The sequence below is a fragment of the Delphinus delphis genome, chromosome 4 (genome assembly GCF_949987515.2).
Source record: "Delphinus delphis chromosome 4, mDelDel1.2, whole genome shotgun sequence".
Lineage (NCBI taxonomy): Eukaryota > Metazoa > Chordata > Mammalia > Artiodactyla > Delphinidae > Delphinus > Delphinus delphis.
The window spans coordinates 39469774-39488015 of record NC_082686.1 but is presented as its reverse complement, the minus strand read 5'-3'; the positions used below and the strand labels follow the sequence as shown (position 1 = coordinate 39488015).

Here is an 18242-nt window from a genome sequence, read left to right as displayed (position 1 = left end):
CCATATCAGATTTTTTTGATCACATTTCTATCAGATGTTATTAGTATATGTATTTCAAATAGACATTTCTCTCCAAACAAATCCTGAGATCCCTTATTCTCTACCCTCAGCACTTCAGTTTGGTGCTGAGTCCGTGAAAGCTTATGAATGGCCAAGGAGGACAGCACTGACTCTACTGCAAGTCTCTGGGGCTACTGCCCCAGGGTTTCTTTCTCTTTATGCTCATGGATGGCCAGAGATCTCTTGCAGCAAGGGGAGGGATTCCAATTCCCAGCAAGAAGGCTCTCTTGCTATAATACATTCAAATTACCTTCTCATTTTGGAGAGCCTGAAGAATGCTTTGCTGTTCTGATGTTCTTTGTTCTATCATCCACCAGCATGCATGCACAAATACAGTGATGCCTCTTTCTCTGAGGCCTGCTAGCACACTGCAAAAGAACATGGGTGGACTTCTGGTTTCCAGTTCTGTGTGGAAGAAGATTGGAAGTCACCATTCAGTTCTAACAACAAGTAAAAAGCTGGACGGGATGAAAAACTCAACAACTCATCCTGAGAGAGGAATGCCCACAGGGCAAACTGCTGCCCCCAGGACTGGAAAGACAGTCAGGCAAATACAGGGAGTCTTGGCTTATAGGAGCAGAGACTCACCAGCAGAAACTGCTGCAGGAACCAGTGCTGGGGTAGAGAAACCTAAACTGTATTTGATACATTTCTGGAGGCTTTACGTGGACAAATCTGAGAGTTAAAAATTCTAGAGGGACTCAGTCATAGGGGTGCCCCCACATTATTGTGAGATTTACTTCCAGGAGCTTGACCAGATTCTCACAGTAAATGTGTGAGAAAAATCCCCTCAGACTTCCCACAGGGGGAGGTGGAAAAGGAACTACTATGAAATACCCAAGAGTACAGGTTTCCCTCACTTTTTCAAAGTAAGGGAGTTCATGAAATCTTTCATAAACTGAAATGGTGTAAAGCGAAGAAGCAATTACCTTAGGATACATTTTGCCAGTGGATGCATAAAATAAATCGAGCTAAAGCACAGATGCTCACAGGCACAGTTCAAAGCCTTGGTGGCTTGATGCTGAGTGTAGTTCCTGGGGAAGGAGCTTGGTGGGGTCACCCTTATTGCTCTGGGTGCACGCTGCCTCTGTAATGACTTGCTGCAGAACAAACATGCAATGCTAATTTTGTTTTTTACCTTTTTTCATAAATGCCAAGATACTCTTCAGATTTCTTTTGGTTAGTGAAAACAGGTACTAAGGTAGGTCTTTCATAAAAGTGAAGTGGTGTAAAGCAGACTTCCAAAAAGCAGGGGATACCTATACTCTGTTTTTTTAATTTTAATTTTTATTTTATATTGGAGCATAGTGGATTAATAATGTGTTAGTTTCAGGTGTACAGCAAAGTGATTCTGTTATACATATACATGTATCTATTCTTTTTCAAATTCTTTCCCCATTTAGTTATTATAGAATGTTGAACGGCATTCCCTGTGCTATACAGTAGGTCCCTGTTTGTTGTCTATTTTAAATATATCAGTGTGTACATGTCAATCCCAAACTTACTCTGTTTCTTTTAACAAGGCTTGTCATCAGGAGAAACTAGTTAACCAGACCCTAGACTTCTGGGGTTTTATCAGAGGTTAAATGACATGAGGAAAGGAAATACCCAACTCTAGCCTACTCTAGCCTTCCATGTGGCAGAAGGGAAATACAATTGACCCTTGAACAACATGGGTCTGAACTGCCTGGGTTCACTTATAGATGAAGTGTTTTGAATAAATACTACATGATCCCTGGCTGGTTGAATCTTCAGATTAAGAGCCATGGATACTAAGGGCTGACTACTGGACTTGAGCATCCTGGAATTTTGGTATCTGTGGCAGGTCCTGGAATCAATCCCCACAGATACCAAGGTATGACTGTAGTTAACTCAAGCCCACTTTAGCATCTTTTCTCAACTAAGTGGGGAGAAAAAACCTGTGAAGTACAGTCCAGAGGCATAGGGTCACTGAAAGACTGAGATCTAATCATAGGACTATAAAAAGTTTCCCTCCCTCTTTACTTCACCACCACATCAATAAAGGCTTATTTACAACAGCTCCTTTTACTCAGTATTGCCATTGTTCAGCTCTCAAGAAAAATTTCTGGGCACACTAAAGGAAAAGACACAATTTGAAGCAACAGAACAGGTATCAGAACCAGGCATGGCAGGGATGTTGGAATTATCAGACTAGGAATTAAAAAATCTGTGGTTGATATGCCAAGGGCTCTAATGGATAAAGTAGACAGCCTGCAAGAACAGACAAGCAATGTAAGCAGAGATGGAAATCCTAAGAAAGAATAAAAAAGAAATGCTAGAGATAAAAAATGCTGTAATATGAACGAACCTGAAGGATACATCAATAGAATCCTCAAAAACTAAAAAGGAAAGAGAACAAAGACCAAGAAAAACAGAAAAGAATATCCAAGGACTGTAAGAAAACAAAAGGGTGTGACATACACATATAGTAAACCCCAGAAGGTGGAAAAGAGAGAAAGGAACAGAAGAAATATCTGAAACAATAATGACTGAGAATTTCCCCAGAGTAATGTCAGACACCAAACCACAATTCCAAGAAGCTCAGAAAACAACAAGCAGGATAAAAGCAAAAACAAACAAACAAAGTACATCTTGGGGTAATGTTTTTAAAATACAGAAAATCGAAGATAAAGGAAAAATCCTGGAAGAAGCCAGAGGGGGAAAACACCATATCTACAGAGGAATAAAGATAAAAATTACATCCAACTTCTCCTTAGAAAGCATTCAAGTAAAAAGAGAGTGGAACAACATATTTCAAGTATTGAGAGGAAAAAAAAAACAACACGTGAGAATTCTGTATGCTGTAAAATTATCCTTCAAAAGTGAAAGAGAAATAGAAACTTTCTTAGACAAGCAATAATTGAGGAAATTTCTTGCCACTAGACCTGCTTCACAACAAATATTAAAAAAACACAACCTCTTTTAAGAAAAGGAAAATAATGTAGATACTCAGATTTATATAAAGAAGGGGAATAAGTGAAGGTAAAATAATTTTTTTTCTTAGTCTTCATTGTTCTAACAATTTTTTTTCAACTTAAAAATAGAAAAAAGTTTTAATTGTGCTTATGTATGTATCTTATGTATATTTGTTATGTATGCTTATATATAAGTGAAATGAACGATATAGTAATACAAAGGATAAGGGGAAGGAATTAGGATTATTTTGTTATTTTAAAGTACTCACACTACCCATGAAGTATTAATTGAAAGTGGACTTGGATGTAGTTTACAACACAGGAAATATACCCAACATTTTATAATGACTTTAAATGGAGTATAATCTATAAAAATATGAGATCACTATGCTGTACAGCAGAAACTCATAATGTAAATCAACTATATTTCAATTTAAAAATGCAAAATTGAAAACAAAGTAAGAAAGTGGTCTTGGAAGTATCACTGATATGCAAAGAAAGGAGACAAAATGGAGTTATATAAAATCTCAATTAAAACCACAAAAGGCACACACAAAAATGTAGAAGATAAAAATAGGCACAAAGAGCAATGACAACAAATAGAAACTGGGTTCAGCTATTTTTCGCCTTCTCTTACTTCACTTGCTAAGAAGTTGAATTTTCAGGATAGAGGAAGGGGTATGTCATTCATATATCTTCATGGTGGCTCTTAGTTTTGTCTTATTTTGGTTCAGCCTCCCTCTGTTTACTGCACATGCACTAACTGATATCTTTGCCATCAGTCTTGTCTACTTTGTAGTTAGGGCTCCTACATGCCCCTGAAACCAAAGTTTGCGATTTTGAACTTAGGGTTGTGACTGTCCTTCCAGGAGCATAGGCATCTCCCACCTGGTTAATTCAGCTGACCCTCAGTTTCATTTGGCAGAGACATGCAATTCTTCTCCATGCATCTGTCTGGTCTTGACCCAAGTTAACTCATCCCACTACAGTAGGGCTACTCACAGACCTGGTGACTTCCAACGTGGTGCCTCTTCTATAGAACTATGGCAGGACCAAGAGAGTGTCAACCATGTCTCTTACCATGCTGCTCCACCTTCCTTTTTTTTTTTTTTAATTAATTTATTTCATTTATTTATTTTTGGCTGTGCTGGGTCTTTGTTGCTGCGTGCTGGCTTTCTCTAGTTGCAACAAGTGGGGGCTACTCTCCGTTGTGGTGCAAGTGCTTCTCATTGCAGTGGCTTCTCTTTGCTATTCGGGAACCGTGTCATCTTCATTGACACGAGGGCCCTATCTCTCATGGCATCATCTCCTCCTGCTAATTCTGTCTTACAGAGGACAGCCACAATGAACTTCTCAAAGATACTAGTGTTCTTCTCACTAATGCATGCCTTCTTGGGTACAACAGCTATCACCATCCCAGACCTCAGGCTCCTGCTTACTCTGTATCTTCACCATAACTTTAGCCTAGAAGACACTGAGGCCAAACTTTGTCTCCTTTGCAGTTTTTCTACATTTACTATTAAATCCTGTGCTTGAATTTCAGCAAAGGTTACCCCTAGCTGTAGGAAACAAAAGTTTTGAAAAATTTCCATGAAGGCCCTTTGGCTTTCCCAGCATTCCCTGAATTCATAGGTGGATAACTTCAGACTGTCATCCTCTTTCTGCAAGGTTTCCAATATAAACAAAAAAACAAACAAACACACAAACAAATTAAAAATTCGGCTTATTCCATGGTCTTTAAAATTGCCATTGTCCCCACATAGTTCAACATTGAAGCTACACCATAAGCCAATGTTTTCTCTCTCTCTGCTGCTGGTCATCCCATTCTAAAACAGGTGAAAGTATGAGTGATCGCCATGCTAAAAGCAGAACTTAAGACAAGGACTTATTAAAATGTAGCTTATTTAGAAGGTGATACCCAGAAACAGAAATGAAGAGATGAGGAAAGTGACACAGGAAAGGAAGCTATTTGTTCTCACTGTTAACAACTGGCACTTAATCCCACTGTGGGCTTCATTCTCTCTAAAGAACTGTGTTGAATGTACTTGTTGAATGAAGAAGCAGAGCCTGGGACCTTGATTACTAATCCCTAGCTCCACTGATGGATGGATTCATCCAAGGGCGTTCACTCTCTGAATTTCTGGGCTGCTTTGCTGATACTTCCTGAGTTGCTATAACAGAAAAGTGGAAAAATATGGCTATAGTTTCATATGGGATGTGATAAGTGTGATGAGCTCTGTCTATGAAAAATGCAGCTTAGATTACAGTAGGCTAAGGGGTTGTGTCATAGGGCACAAGAAGCAGCATTTCCCTTATATTCGTGATCACATTTTTACTTATTATATCCATTTTACAGATGAGAAAATTTAGGTTCAGATTCTGAAATAATTTACCCAAGGTCACACAAAAAAATAAGTGACAGAATATAATTAAAGCTCACAAGAAATGAAGAATCTCCAGTCCTACCCCAGACGTACTGAATCTGAATCTGCATTTTAATAGAATCTCTAGATATTATACATGCATATTTAGGTTTGCTAAGCACTGGCTTAAATTTTTTTTCTTAAATGCCTATAGTTATAAATCAAAAGAGAAAGTCATATATAGTATCAAGTAATCCAAAAGGTATACTGTTCTTTTAATTAAACCAAAGAAATTCTCCTAAGTATTTTCTTTTATAAACCTTTAACTAATTAAAATATTTTGCTGGGAGGGACCCAGTGCAATTTTTTTAAAGAAGTTTGTGTGAGTTACAGTTGGGTTGGGAATTGATATAAAAGGAGTGTTACTGTCATAAGTAGTGTGCCAATCAGAGGTTAAGGCAATGACACACGTGGGTATAACTCAAGGACGACCTATTTGAGAGTGTATTAGTTTTCTATAGCTTCTGTAACCAATTACAAAAACTTAGCTTAAAATAACACAAATTTATTATCCTACAGTTCTGTTCGCTTGGCTATTTACTCTGCTCTGTTTCTCTTCTCTGCTCTGGAATAAAGATGTTGTTCAATTGGGCTTTTATCAAGAGGCCCTGGAAGAATTTTCTTCCAAACTCATTCAAGTTTTTGGAAGAATCCAGTTCTTTGTGATTCTAGGACTGAGGTCCACATTTTCTTGCTGGCTGTCTGCTGGGGGCTGTCATTAGCATCTAGTGGCTCTTAGGTCCTTCCCTGTGGGTCCCTGCATCTCAGAGTCAGGAAGGGCACATCAAATGGGCTCCTGCTTGGAATCTCTCTGATTTTCCCTTCTGTCACATATATCTTGCTTTCCCTTCTGCCACATTTTTTTCTGCCTCCAGTCACAAAAGATTCTCTACCTTTAAGTGCTCATGTGATTATATTGAACATGCCTGGATAATCCATATTATACTCCCTATTTTAAAGTCTGTAACCTTAATTTATATCTACAAACCTTCTTTTACTATGTAGCATAACATATCCATAGGTTCCAATGATTAGGGGATGGATATCTTTGGAGAGCCATTCTGCCTACCACAGAGTTTTGTGCTTCAAAATGTAGTAAGAGGTGGTTTGGGGATAGATTTTAGACAGCTATAAATGAGAGGAATACTTCCATTCTTTCAACAAATATTTACTGAGTAAATACTGCTCTCTAGTATTCTGGGCTAGGAGCTTTTGAGCAATGGGGTGTTTTCAAAGATTATTAAGTAGAAAAGTGATAGAGTAACCAGTATCAGCAAAGCAGCCCAGAAATGCAGAATAAGTGCCCAAACCCCAAGTTCCTGTCATCAGGCTACGGGTTCATACTTGAAGTGGAAGGGAGACTGATGATTTCTTCTTTTTTGTAACTGCAGGTTAGAGGTAGAGAGATAAGTGTCTCCTTTGGGAAGCTGGCCATGGAAAGAAAAAAGGAAGGATGACTTTGAGGAAAGGTACAAATTAATAACTGACAAAACTTTGTGCTTGGCATAAAAGGAATAAAGTTGATGAAGTATTGCATGATGATTGGGGGAATTTGAGGAATAACAAAATGATCATTACCATATCAATAATTCAAGAAGAACAAAGCAGTGATCCCAAATCACTGAAGTGCCATGCATGCTTGAATAGAAACACCAGGTGAGACTGCAGCAAACAACAAAAATAAAAACACCAACTTTTTTTGGTGTTCTTGCTTAATTGTTCTCTCCATTTGTTGCAGGCTGTGAAGTTGGACATTGCCTGGCATAATGGTGTGTTCCACAATCTTAACTTACCCACCAGTAAATCTCAAAATAACCCAGCTCTTCAAGTTTCAGTACAATTCTTGCCTATTTACAGGAAAAGAGTGTCATCATAGACAATGTGTTTCCAACAAATACATAGGCAGTAATTGGAGTAAAGCATGGACCAAAGTATTAAAAATGATGCAAATTGAGAATACACAGGAACTATTTGAAGAGTATAAGTTGAGGTTAAGTCAATCTTACCACTAGGGGAAGGTTGACATTTTTTTTTTTACACATATTCAGATGTTGTCTCCTCTAATACATGAACCAGAAACATTATGAAGAAATAATGGAATAGACACAGAGTATGACACATGTGGTGGGCATTTGCTTCAACATCTCTGGATGGGAGATTATTAAAAAAAAATCAATAAAATCCTTAAGAAGTTATTCATTCATATCCATACCTTGGTGTATATTTTATGGCTTCAGTTCTCCTACTGAAAAATAGTGTTTATTTTTAGGTTAATAGACAAACACAACAATGTTGAAGGTCATACTACAATCTAAAATTGTCTCAAATGTTTTTGGTTTGGCTTTACGGAAAATGCATTGTGCCAAACGCTTTTTCTCCTTTATTTTTAAACCCTTGTGTATTTTTAAAGAAAATGTAATCCACATGTTTCTTATTCATTTACACTTAACTCATCAAATTCCTCTTGTGTAAGAGTGACTTGGAGACCAAAAGACTTTGGAAAATTATTTGTTTGCCTTTGAAGCTCTTTCTTTTTATTAGGAAAGTAATAGCATGTTCTTTGGTATAGTTCATGTTAGATACTCAGGTATTCAGTTTTTCAAGTATGTAAATAACATAATCTAGAATATTTATATTTGTCCTTATATATTGCTTTCCCTATTCTATTAATATAATGGTAATTTTCACCATTATATCCTTTGTTATACTATTACTATGTTATTATTACTATTAGTATTGTTGTTATAAACTTCATAATAACATTAGTGGTGTTACAAGAATATCTATATATTTGCAACATCTTCATTTACAAAGTGGTTTTATCTTACTCATCTTTCCTTAAAGACTTGTATGGAAAGAGAATTCCAGGCTTTGTAGCATACTCACCTATTTCATTTCCTCATAGAATGTCAGACAGAGAGAATTTGCCAACTGCTTTACATCCTCCAAAAATCTTATTTTCAGTTCCTCTGTTTTATTTCTACTTTCGTGACTAAGTGTGCTATTCATCTCTCATAGCTATTTTTAACCTCTCTTCAAATCCTTGTACAATTGTCTGACTTTATAATCTGAATTAAAAGTCATTTCATTGTTGAGCTGAATGATTCTGTCCTACTGGTTCCATTTATGTATTCTTTATACTTATGGATAATACATTGTTCTAGTTTGCTTATCCTCTGAATTATAGCCTGTCACAGGTCTTTAAGTATTCTTAAATAATCTTGTGGATGTATACTCTGAAACTCAAGAGCACCCCAAGCACCTTTAAAAGTAGGGTCTATTTCATGTCTTCTTATCATGCTTAGTTCTGATTGCTACAAATTTTAATCTTAGTAAATATGACTGGTGGGTTGCTAATCTTTAAAGTATTATGTGGCATGTGCTACTTGCTTTCTGCATGAAAATAATATAGTAAAATGCCAGATAAAAGTGGATTCTGACTTGGTCTCTTTTTAAAATTAGATTGCATGCTTGTAATCTATTGTAAGGATTGGTCCTTTAACTATTTTCTTAAATTTAAACTAGGGTCTTGAAAACACAGTGCACATGAAAAGAACAAGTAGTGAACAAGACCTTAATCAAAATTGCCAGTTCATTTGCAAAACAGATACTGATGGCCCACAACCAACAGGGCCTTTCTTAGGCTTTGTGCTAGATTTTGGCAATGAAGAGAGGAAAGACAACCTCTTTTCTCAGACAACTGACCATTTTGGGAGTCACGATTTCAACACTGTGTGCAGAGTGATAGGACAAAGGTCAAAGAGTAGAGGCAGGCATCTCAGTCTAGTTTCATAAAAATGCTTTTGGAGCGATCTCAAAGTTAAGCAGGGTGTATAAGCTAAGCATTATAACAGGCAACGTGAAAGCCTCAATTTAAGAGACATTTACATCACTTACTTGTGTGGGTTACTGTTCCAAGCTCCTTACAAATATGAACTCATTCAATCCTCATCACTATCCCATGGGTAAGCACTGTTACTAACCTAATTTTACAAGTGAGAAAACTGAAGTAACTACAAGTTAAGTGAATTGCCCAAGGTCAACAGCAGGTCAACAGGAGGCACAGCCAGGACTTAAATATAGGTATTGTGGGCCTCCATAGTCTCTACAGGAGACTTTTAATAGGGAATTTACATACTCATGGAGAGCAACACACAATCAAGGAAGAACAAGTGGGTTGGCATTTCCTGAGGGCAAGTTATAACTGGGACAATGTCAAGAGATGAAGGAAGCTAAAGAAGTGAATGAGAACGATGTTACACTGAAAAACCAGGGTTTTATCTTAAACGAATCATTGTAATCATTGGGATAACAGGATTTTGTCTCAATATTAGAAAGAAGATTCTCTAGCATCATGGATTATGGGATACAAGATGGCTGGGTTGGAGGTAGAAAGACCTGGTAAGGGGTACCTGCAATAGCACAAGTGAGAGAAACAGTGAAATATGGTTGGAGGGAAGTTGAAGCTCACATGAGTTATTCTAGGAGAGGATATGTGAGGGCTTAAGCTGTTGATGTTGGAAAAGGAGAGAAAGTTGTGTCTGGAGTGATTGCTCTGAGTTTCTGATTAAGGTAACAGTGTAGACAGTGGTGACTACTGGGATAAAGAAGAAAACAAGATAATTGAACATTAGAAAATGCTTATGATACCATGTAAAGAGAAAAAGAAAGTAGAGCTCAGAATTGTATATTCTGTATTGTCCTTTAAAAAATATGTGTGTAATATGCACGGAAAAGCTCTGGTGAAAACAAGAACAACTATTCATTGTAAATGGTAAAATTTCTCAGAACTTTTTATTTTTCCCTGTATCTTCTAAATTGTCTGCAATGAACATGAATTTGTTATTTTTCCATTAAACTAAAATTAAGTGTTACTGGAAGGATTTAGACAGTGATCTTATTTAAAGTTAACTTCTATGATCTTTCAGGAAAGCAAATAAAGTACTTAGCAAAAGTAGATGATTTATTAACTTTGGATCAGGAATTCCCCTCTTAGGAAGCTAAAGTAATACGTAGGTTCTCACGTGTTTATTTATAAATATATTTATTGTCATGCAGAAAAATTAGCATTAGCAATCAGGGTTGTTGAAAACAATTATAGCACAAGTGTGTGAATGCATATTATACATTCATTAGAACAGTTACTTATAAAAATACTTAATCATCAGGGAAAATACTTCTGATATATGAAAGCAGCAGGGTATGAGTTCTTTGATGCTATTTGCATAGGATATCTCTGAGTGAAATATGATACTGATTTTCTTTGACTTGCATTTTTTAAGATCTGTAAAATATACCTACGTATTTACTTATAAAATATAATAAAACATAAAAATAAAGACATTTAGTTCGAAGTGTGAGCAGTATCACTGCTGTTTAATCATTTCAAATGGGCTTATGTTGGACTGTAAGTACACAGCCAAAGAGGAGTGGAAAAGTCACCTAGACTATGAGGCTGGCTGTGTCAGGAGAAGCAATTGGTCAAAAATCATGATTATAGATGAGAATAAGTATGAAGGACCAATAATTACATTAAAAAGGATGTTTCTCAGGAGTATTTGAATATAAGAGGGATCATAGCTTTAAACTTAAAGAAGCACTAAATTTTGGAATTTCAGATACAAAGAAGATAAAAGGATATTTTTTGAGATATTATCATATTCTTGAGATTTCTAAAAACCAATGTTCAGAGCCTACACATAAATAGTGGACTTATTTGTGTTTTAGGCAAGTACTGCTTGTGTTATTATGTTTAGATATTTGGATACATTGACCAACATTCAGATATGGTAGTGCTATGACTTGACTTCCATGGAAAATGTGAAACTTAAGGTAGCCATGTTTTTCCTTTGTCCCATGAAAAGTAATAGAATCTTTAGAAAATTAATTCATCTTCATTTAACCTTTATCAGTTTTTGAAGAAACCATAAATATTTTAGATTCATTTGACAGAGCTAAAAATCCTAGGGTGTTAAAATAATTGAAACGATGGTATCCACATGTATATATCTTTAACTGCATGTTACTGGAACTTTTATGCTAATCTTTATATTAATTATTTATTGAATGACTACTATGTGCAAGTACTTTAAATGCATTATCTCATTTAATTCGCAGAAGAGATAAAACTTAGAAATAGATCAGAAACTGACTGGGAGCATTTAAATTGATTTTGTTATGTGACCACCAGGCTAGTAAGCAACAGATTCATTAGACAAGTAGGTAGTATAATCTACATTTGATAGGTGTTGGTATCAAGGCTGTGGCCCAAAGTCACATTACTGGAGCACAGTGTTGGAATCAAGATTCAAACAAAATTTGGTTGGAGCCTCTATGGCAACAATGTTTCCAGCATTTCTAGAAAATAGTATACCACTTACCATCCTTTAAAAACACTCTTGAGAATTTTCCATCTTAATAACTGATCTTCTCTTTTATAGGTACTTGTTAAATATTTCTCATAGTGCTTCCATACATTTTTTTGTGGTCATATTTTTCATATACAGCTGTTGACAATTTATTTTATAAAGAGATAATTGATATACAACATGATATTAGTTTCAGGCACATAGCATAATGATTTGATATTTGTACATATTGAGAAATAATCACTACAGTAAATCTAGGAAGGATCTGTTATCATACACAGCTTCATAATTTTTTTTCTTGTGATGAGAACTTTTAAGATCTACTCTCTTAACTTTCAAATATGCAAGATAGTATTATTAACTATAGTCACCATGCTGTGCATTACATCCCTATGGCTTATTTATTTCATAAGTGGAAGTTTGTACCTTTTGACTCCTTTCATCCATTTGCAACCACCAATCTGCTGTTCTCTGTATCCATGAGCTTCTTTTTATTTTTTATTTTCGATTCCACATATAAGTGAGACCATACAGTATTTGTCATTTTTTGTCTGACTTATTTCACTTAGTATAATATGCTCAGGGTGAACCTATATTGTCACAAATGGAAAGATTTTATTCTTTTTTTTTTTGCTGAATAATAGTCCAGTGTATACAAATATGCACCACATCTTCTTTATCCTTTCATTCATTGATGGACAATTAGGTTGTTTCTGTATCTTGGTTATTGTACCTAATGCTGCAATGAACATGAGGGTGCATATATCTTTTTGAGTTAGTGTTTCTGCTTTCTTTAGGTAAATACCCAGAAGTGGAATTGCTGGATCATAGGGTAGTTGTATTTTTAATTTTTTGAGGGACTTACATACTCTATAGTGGCTGCACCAATTTACATTCCCACAAACAGTATACAAGTGTTCCTTTTTCTCCACATCCTCGCTAGCACTTTTTACCTTTTGTCGTTTTTATAATACTATTCTAACAGGTGTGAGGTGATGTTGTGGTTTCAATTTGCATTTCCTGATGATTAATGACACTGAGCACATTTTCATGTACATGTAGGCCATCTGTATGTCTTCTTTGGACAAATGTCTATTCAGGCCCTGTGCCCAGTTTTAAATTGAATTGTTTTTGCTAATGAGTTGTATGAGTTCTTTATATATTTTGGATTTTAACCCCTCATTAGATATATGATTTGAAAATATTTTCTCCCATTTAGTAGGTTGTCTTTTCATTTTGTTGATGATTTCCTTTGCAGTATAGAAGCTTTTTAGTTTAATGTAGTCCCACTTTTGTTATTGTTTTTGTTGCCCTTGCTTTTGGTTTCAAATCCAAAAAAAAAAAAAAAAAAAAATCACAAAAACTATGCCAAGGAAATTACCTCCTATGTTTTCTTCTAGGACTTTTCTGGTTTCAGGTCTCATATTCAAGTCTTTAATCCATTTGAGTTAATTTTTGTGTATGGTGTAATATAGTGGTCCAGTTTCATTCTGTTGCATGTTGCTGTCCAGTTTTTCCAACACAATTTATTGATGAGCCTGTCCTTTCCCCATTGTATATTCTTGGCTCCTTTGTCATAAATTAATTGACCATATACATTGAGTTTATTTGGGAACTACCTATTTGTTCTATTGATCTATGTCTCTTTTTTTAGGCCAGTTCCATATTGTTTCAATGACTATAGCTTTGCAATATAGTTTGAAGTCAGGGAGTGTGATGCCTCCAGCTTTGTTATTCTTTCTCAAGATTGCTTTGTCTACTTGGGGTCTTTTGTGGCTCCACACAGGTTTTAGGATCTTTTATTTCTGTGGAAAAAATGCCATTGGAATTTTGATAGGGATTTCACTGAGTCTGTATATTGCTTTGTGTAGTATGCACATTTTAACAATATTAATTCTTCCAATACATGAGCGTGGAATATATTTCCATTTATTTGTGTCTTCTTTAATTTCTTTAATCTGTGTCTTATAGTTTTCAGAATACAGGTTTTTCACCTTGGTTAAATTTATACCTGAGTATTTTATTCTTTTTATTTTCTTATATTTTTTTTATTTTATTCTTTTTGATGCAATTATAAATGGAATGGTTTTCTTAATTTCTCTTTCTGAGAGTTTGTTTTTAGTGCATAGAAATACAGTAGATTTTTTATATTGATTTTGTATCCTCCAACTTTACTGAATTCATATATTAGTTTTAACAGTTTTTTTGTAGAGACTTTAGGGTTTTCTACATATAATATTATGTCATATGCAAAGAGTGACAGTTTTACTTCTTCCTTTCCAATTTAGATGCCTTTATTTTTCTTGCCTACTTGCTCTGGCTAGGACTTCCAAAACTATTTTAAGTAGTATTTACCTGTTAAATATTTCTTATAGTGCTTATGTTTATTCCTTTTGTAGTCATACCTTTTATATATAGCTGTTGACAATTTAATTTTTATAGTATGTAACTTTCCATATGTTCTGTATATCTCTGTACTGTCATGATTTAACTTAATCATTTTGGGTTAAGGAGAAAGAGTTCTCTTCTGGAATTAAAAAATATATTTCTTTTTTTCCCCACAGCCCTTCCTCTTTTCTTTTCTCCATGTCTTTCTACCTCTTCCTTCCTTCTTTCCAATCTTTTTTTTTTTTTTTTAAAAAATAACTATTGTATTTAAACCTTGCAGTATTGGGAGAGGGGAGATTTGATATGGGGGTAGGTGTGATTTTTCATTCTATGTGATTTTTCATCTTACCAAGGACAGAAATATAATGGGAGAATTTTTTTCTTCAATGATTTTAAGAAAATATTGAATATCTATATTGGAACTCATTATTCTTTAGTTTTATTTGTTCTTATGAAGCAAGAATTGTCTTCTCTATTTTGCAGATAAGTCAGCTGAATCTCAGAGAGATTAAATGATGCATCCAAAGCCATTCAGCAAGGAAGTTTTCTGAATGTGGGTTTGAACCCAGATCTGCCTGGTGTCAATGCTCATGATCTTTTTTATTCATATGCTCTCTTACTTTATTTTAAACATAGGATTATTAGACTTCAGAGATGAAAGAGCATTTGAGATTACTCATTCCAACAACTTCAATTCATGTTTTAGGGAACTGTAGCCTAGAGGAGTTAGACCACTTAGTTAAGGTCATGTAACCATAAAGTTATTGGGTTGGGCATAAAGTTCATTTGTTTTTTTCCATAAGAGGGCTCTAGTAGTGCTTAGTTGTCTAACTTCATTAGAAATAATTTTGTTAGATTGTATTGTGACAGCTATCATATCAGCGTGCATTAAAAAAAAAACATCAAAATTGGTGAATTTTTGTGTAGCAATTTTAATATTGAAGATGGAAGAAAAAAGCAACATTTTCAGCATATTATGCTTTATTATTTCAAGAAAGGTAAGAATGCAACTGAAACGCAAAAAAAGTATTTATGCAGTGTATGGTGAAGGTGCTGTGACTGATTGAACATGTCAAAAGTGGTTTGTGAAGTTTTGTGCCGGAGATACCTCACTGGACGATGCTCCACGGTCGGGTAGACCAGTTGAAGTTTGATAATGATCAAATCGAGACAATAACTGAGAGCAATCAACCTTATACACGTGGGAGATAGCCGACATACTCAAAATATCCAAATCAAGAGCTGAAAATCATTTGCACCAGCTTGATTATGTTAATCACTTTGATGTTTGGGTTCCACATAAGTTAAGCAAAAAAAACTCTTGACTATATTTCCGCATACAATTCTCCACTTACATGTAAGGAAAACATTCTGTTTTTAAAACAAATTGTGACGGGTGATGAGAAGTGGATAGTGCACAATAATGTGGAACAGAAGAGATTGTGGGGCAATGAAGTGAACCACCACCAACCACACCAAAGGCCGTCTTCATCCAAAGAAAGTGATGTTGTGTATATGGTGGGGTTGGAAGGGAGTCCTCTATTATGAGCTCCTTCTGGAAAACCAAACGATTAATTCCAGCAAGTACTGCTCCCAGTTAGACTGACTGAAAGCAGCACTCGACAAAACACGTCCGGAAGTAGTCAAAAGAAAATGCATAATCTTCCATCAGGATAGCACAGGACTACATGTTTCTTTGAAGACCAGGCAAAAACTGTTACAGTTTGGCTGGGAAGTTCTGATTCATCTGCTGTATTCACCAGATATTGCACTTTCAGATTTCCATTGATTTCGGTCTTTACAAAATTCTCTTAATGGAAAAAAATTCAATTCCCTGGATGACTATAAAAGGCACCTGGAACAGTTCTTTGCTCAAAAAAATAAAAAGTTTTGGGGAGATGGAATTATGAAGTTGCCTGGAAAATAGCAGAAGGTAGTGGAAGAAAAGGGTGAATAAGTTGTTCAATAAAGTTCTTGGTGAAAATGAAAAATGTGTCTTATTTTTAACTTAAAATCTGAAGGAACTTTTTGGCCAACCCAATACTATAGCACCAGCATTAATTGTGGTTGCTTTCTTTCCATATTTCAGGAACTAACAAATTGTCCTAAATTCCTTGGCTTACTGGGTTTAAATTTAAAACATAGACTCCTACACTTTACTTTTCCTTGGCAAGAAGGTGGAGTAGGACTTGACTACTCACATTGCACACTTTTTGGATCGGCATCTAGTCTTTTCATTGCTTGAGTTTCTCTCTGTAAAGGAGATATATAATGAAAAACAATCATTACAAGGGAAATTGGATCTTCTTAGTGATAACAACACAGTAGCCTTTGCTATGTGTGTATACCAAAACCTTTGTTCTGATGATATTCCTCATGCTTTGAGAGAAAAAAGAACCACTGTTGCTGTACAACTGAAACAGCTTCAGGCAGAAACAGAACCAATTGTGAAGATGTTTGAAGATCCAGAAACTACAAAGCAAATGCAGTCAAACGGGGATGGTCAGATGCGATTCGACTACCTGGCAGACAAGCATGGTTTTAGGCAGGAATGTTTAGAGACACTCTTGGTATGCAAAATTCCTATATAAATGTGGAAATTACTCTTGAGCTGCTGAATATCTTTACTTCTTTAGAGTGTTGGTTCCAGCAACGGATAGAAATGCTTTGAGTTCATTCTGGGGAAAACTGGTTTCTGAAATCTTAATGCAGAATTGGGATGCAGCCATGGAAGACCTTACATGGCTAAAAGAGACCATAGATACAATTCTGTGAGTTCTCCACTTCAGTCTCTTCAGCAGCGAACACGGCTCATTCATTATTCTCTGTTTGTTTTCTTCAATAACCCCAAGGGCGTGATAATGTTATCGATCTCTTCCTTTACCATCCTCAGTATCTTAATGCAATTCAGACGATGTGTCCACATATTCTCCACTGTTTGACCACAGCAGTCATAACAAAGAAAGATGTTTGAAAACGCCACAGGTGCTAAAATATCTGGTCCAAGTTATTCAACAGGAGTCTTACACATGTAAAGATCCAATTACAGAGTTTGTTGAATGCTTATATGTTAACTTTCACTTTGATGGGGCTCAGAAAAAGCTGAGGGAATGTGAATCAGTGCTAGTGAATGATTTTTTCTTGGTGGCTTGTCTTGAGGACTTCATTAAAAATGTCTGTCTCTTCATATTTAAGACTTTTTGTCCATCCATCAGTGTATCAGCATTAACATGTTGGCAGATAAACTGAACATGTCTCCAGAAGAAGCTGAAAGGTGGGTTGTAAATTTGATTAGAAATACAAGACTGGATGCCAAAATTGATTCTAAATTATGTCATGTGCTTATGGGTAACAATGCAGTCTCACCCTTTCAGCAAGTGATTGAAAAGACCAAAAGCTTTTCATTTAAAAGCCAGGTGTTGGCCATGAGTATTGAGAAGAAAATCAGAATAGTAGGTCAGAGGTTCCTAACTGTATAACTCAGGACTCTGGCTTCTACTGAAGAACTGTACAGAAAAAAAGAAAAATCTATAAAAGAAAGGTGAAATAAAACCATTTTACAAAGATGAAACATTATAGAAACAATTAACATGTTAAATATAAATTTTGGAGACTTTGAATAAAATTGGCTGTGCTTCATTAAAAAATAAAATAAAAAATAATAAAACATAGACATGATTTAGAAAACATGAAATAGAAAAAGATGTACCATTTGGACAAATGATGATTTTGTGCAATTAAAACTGTACCCCTGCCTCAATGTCAGGTATCTGGGTGCAAGGATTGGAGGTGGACTTTTAACTCCCCCTATCCACTTCAGCTGGATACCCTTGATCTATGTACCAATTCATGACCATTTGTAGTCACTCTTCAAATAGAGACTTCAAAAACCTTTCTTCTGTCTCTTCTTACACAGCATCTCCTTTAACTTTGTCACATGGTGTTGCTTTGCTCCTCTAGTCTCCATTTGGGGTGTATTGTTGATATGTTACTATAACATATCAACAAGCACTGATTGTTGCTTTAGTTATTGCTCTTAGGAGTGTCTTGGTCTTATGCCAATATCA

General features: G+C 35.5%; 1 pseudogene; it reads left to right on the top strand.

Moving 5' to 3' along the window:
* Positions 1-440: 440 nt before the first annotated feature.
* On the top strand, positions 441-17677 carry LOC132424026 (eukaryotic translation initiation factor 3 subunit E pseudogene; annotated as a pseudogene).
* The last annotated feature ends 565 nt before the right edge of the window (positions 17678-18242 follow it).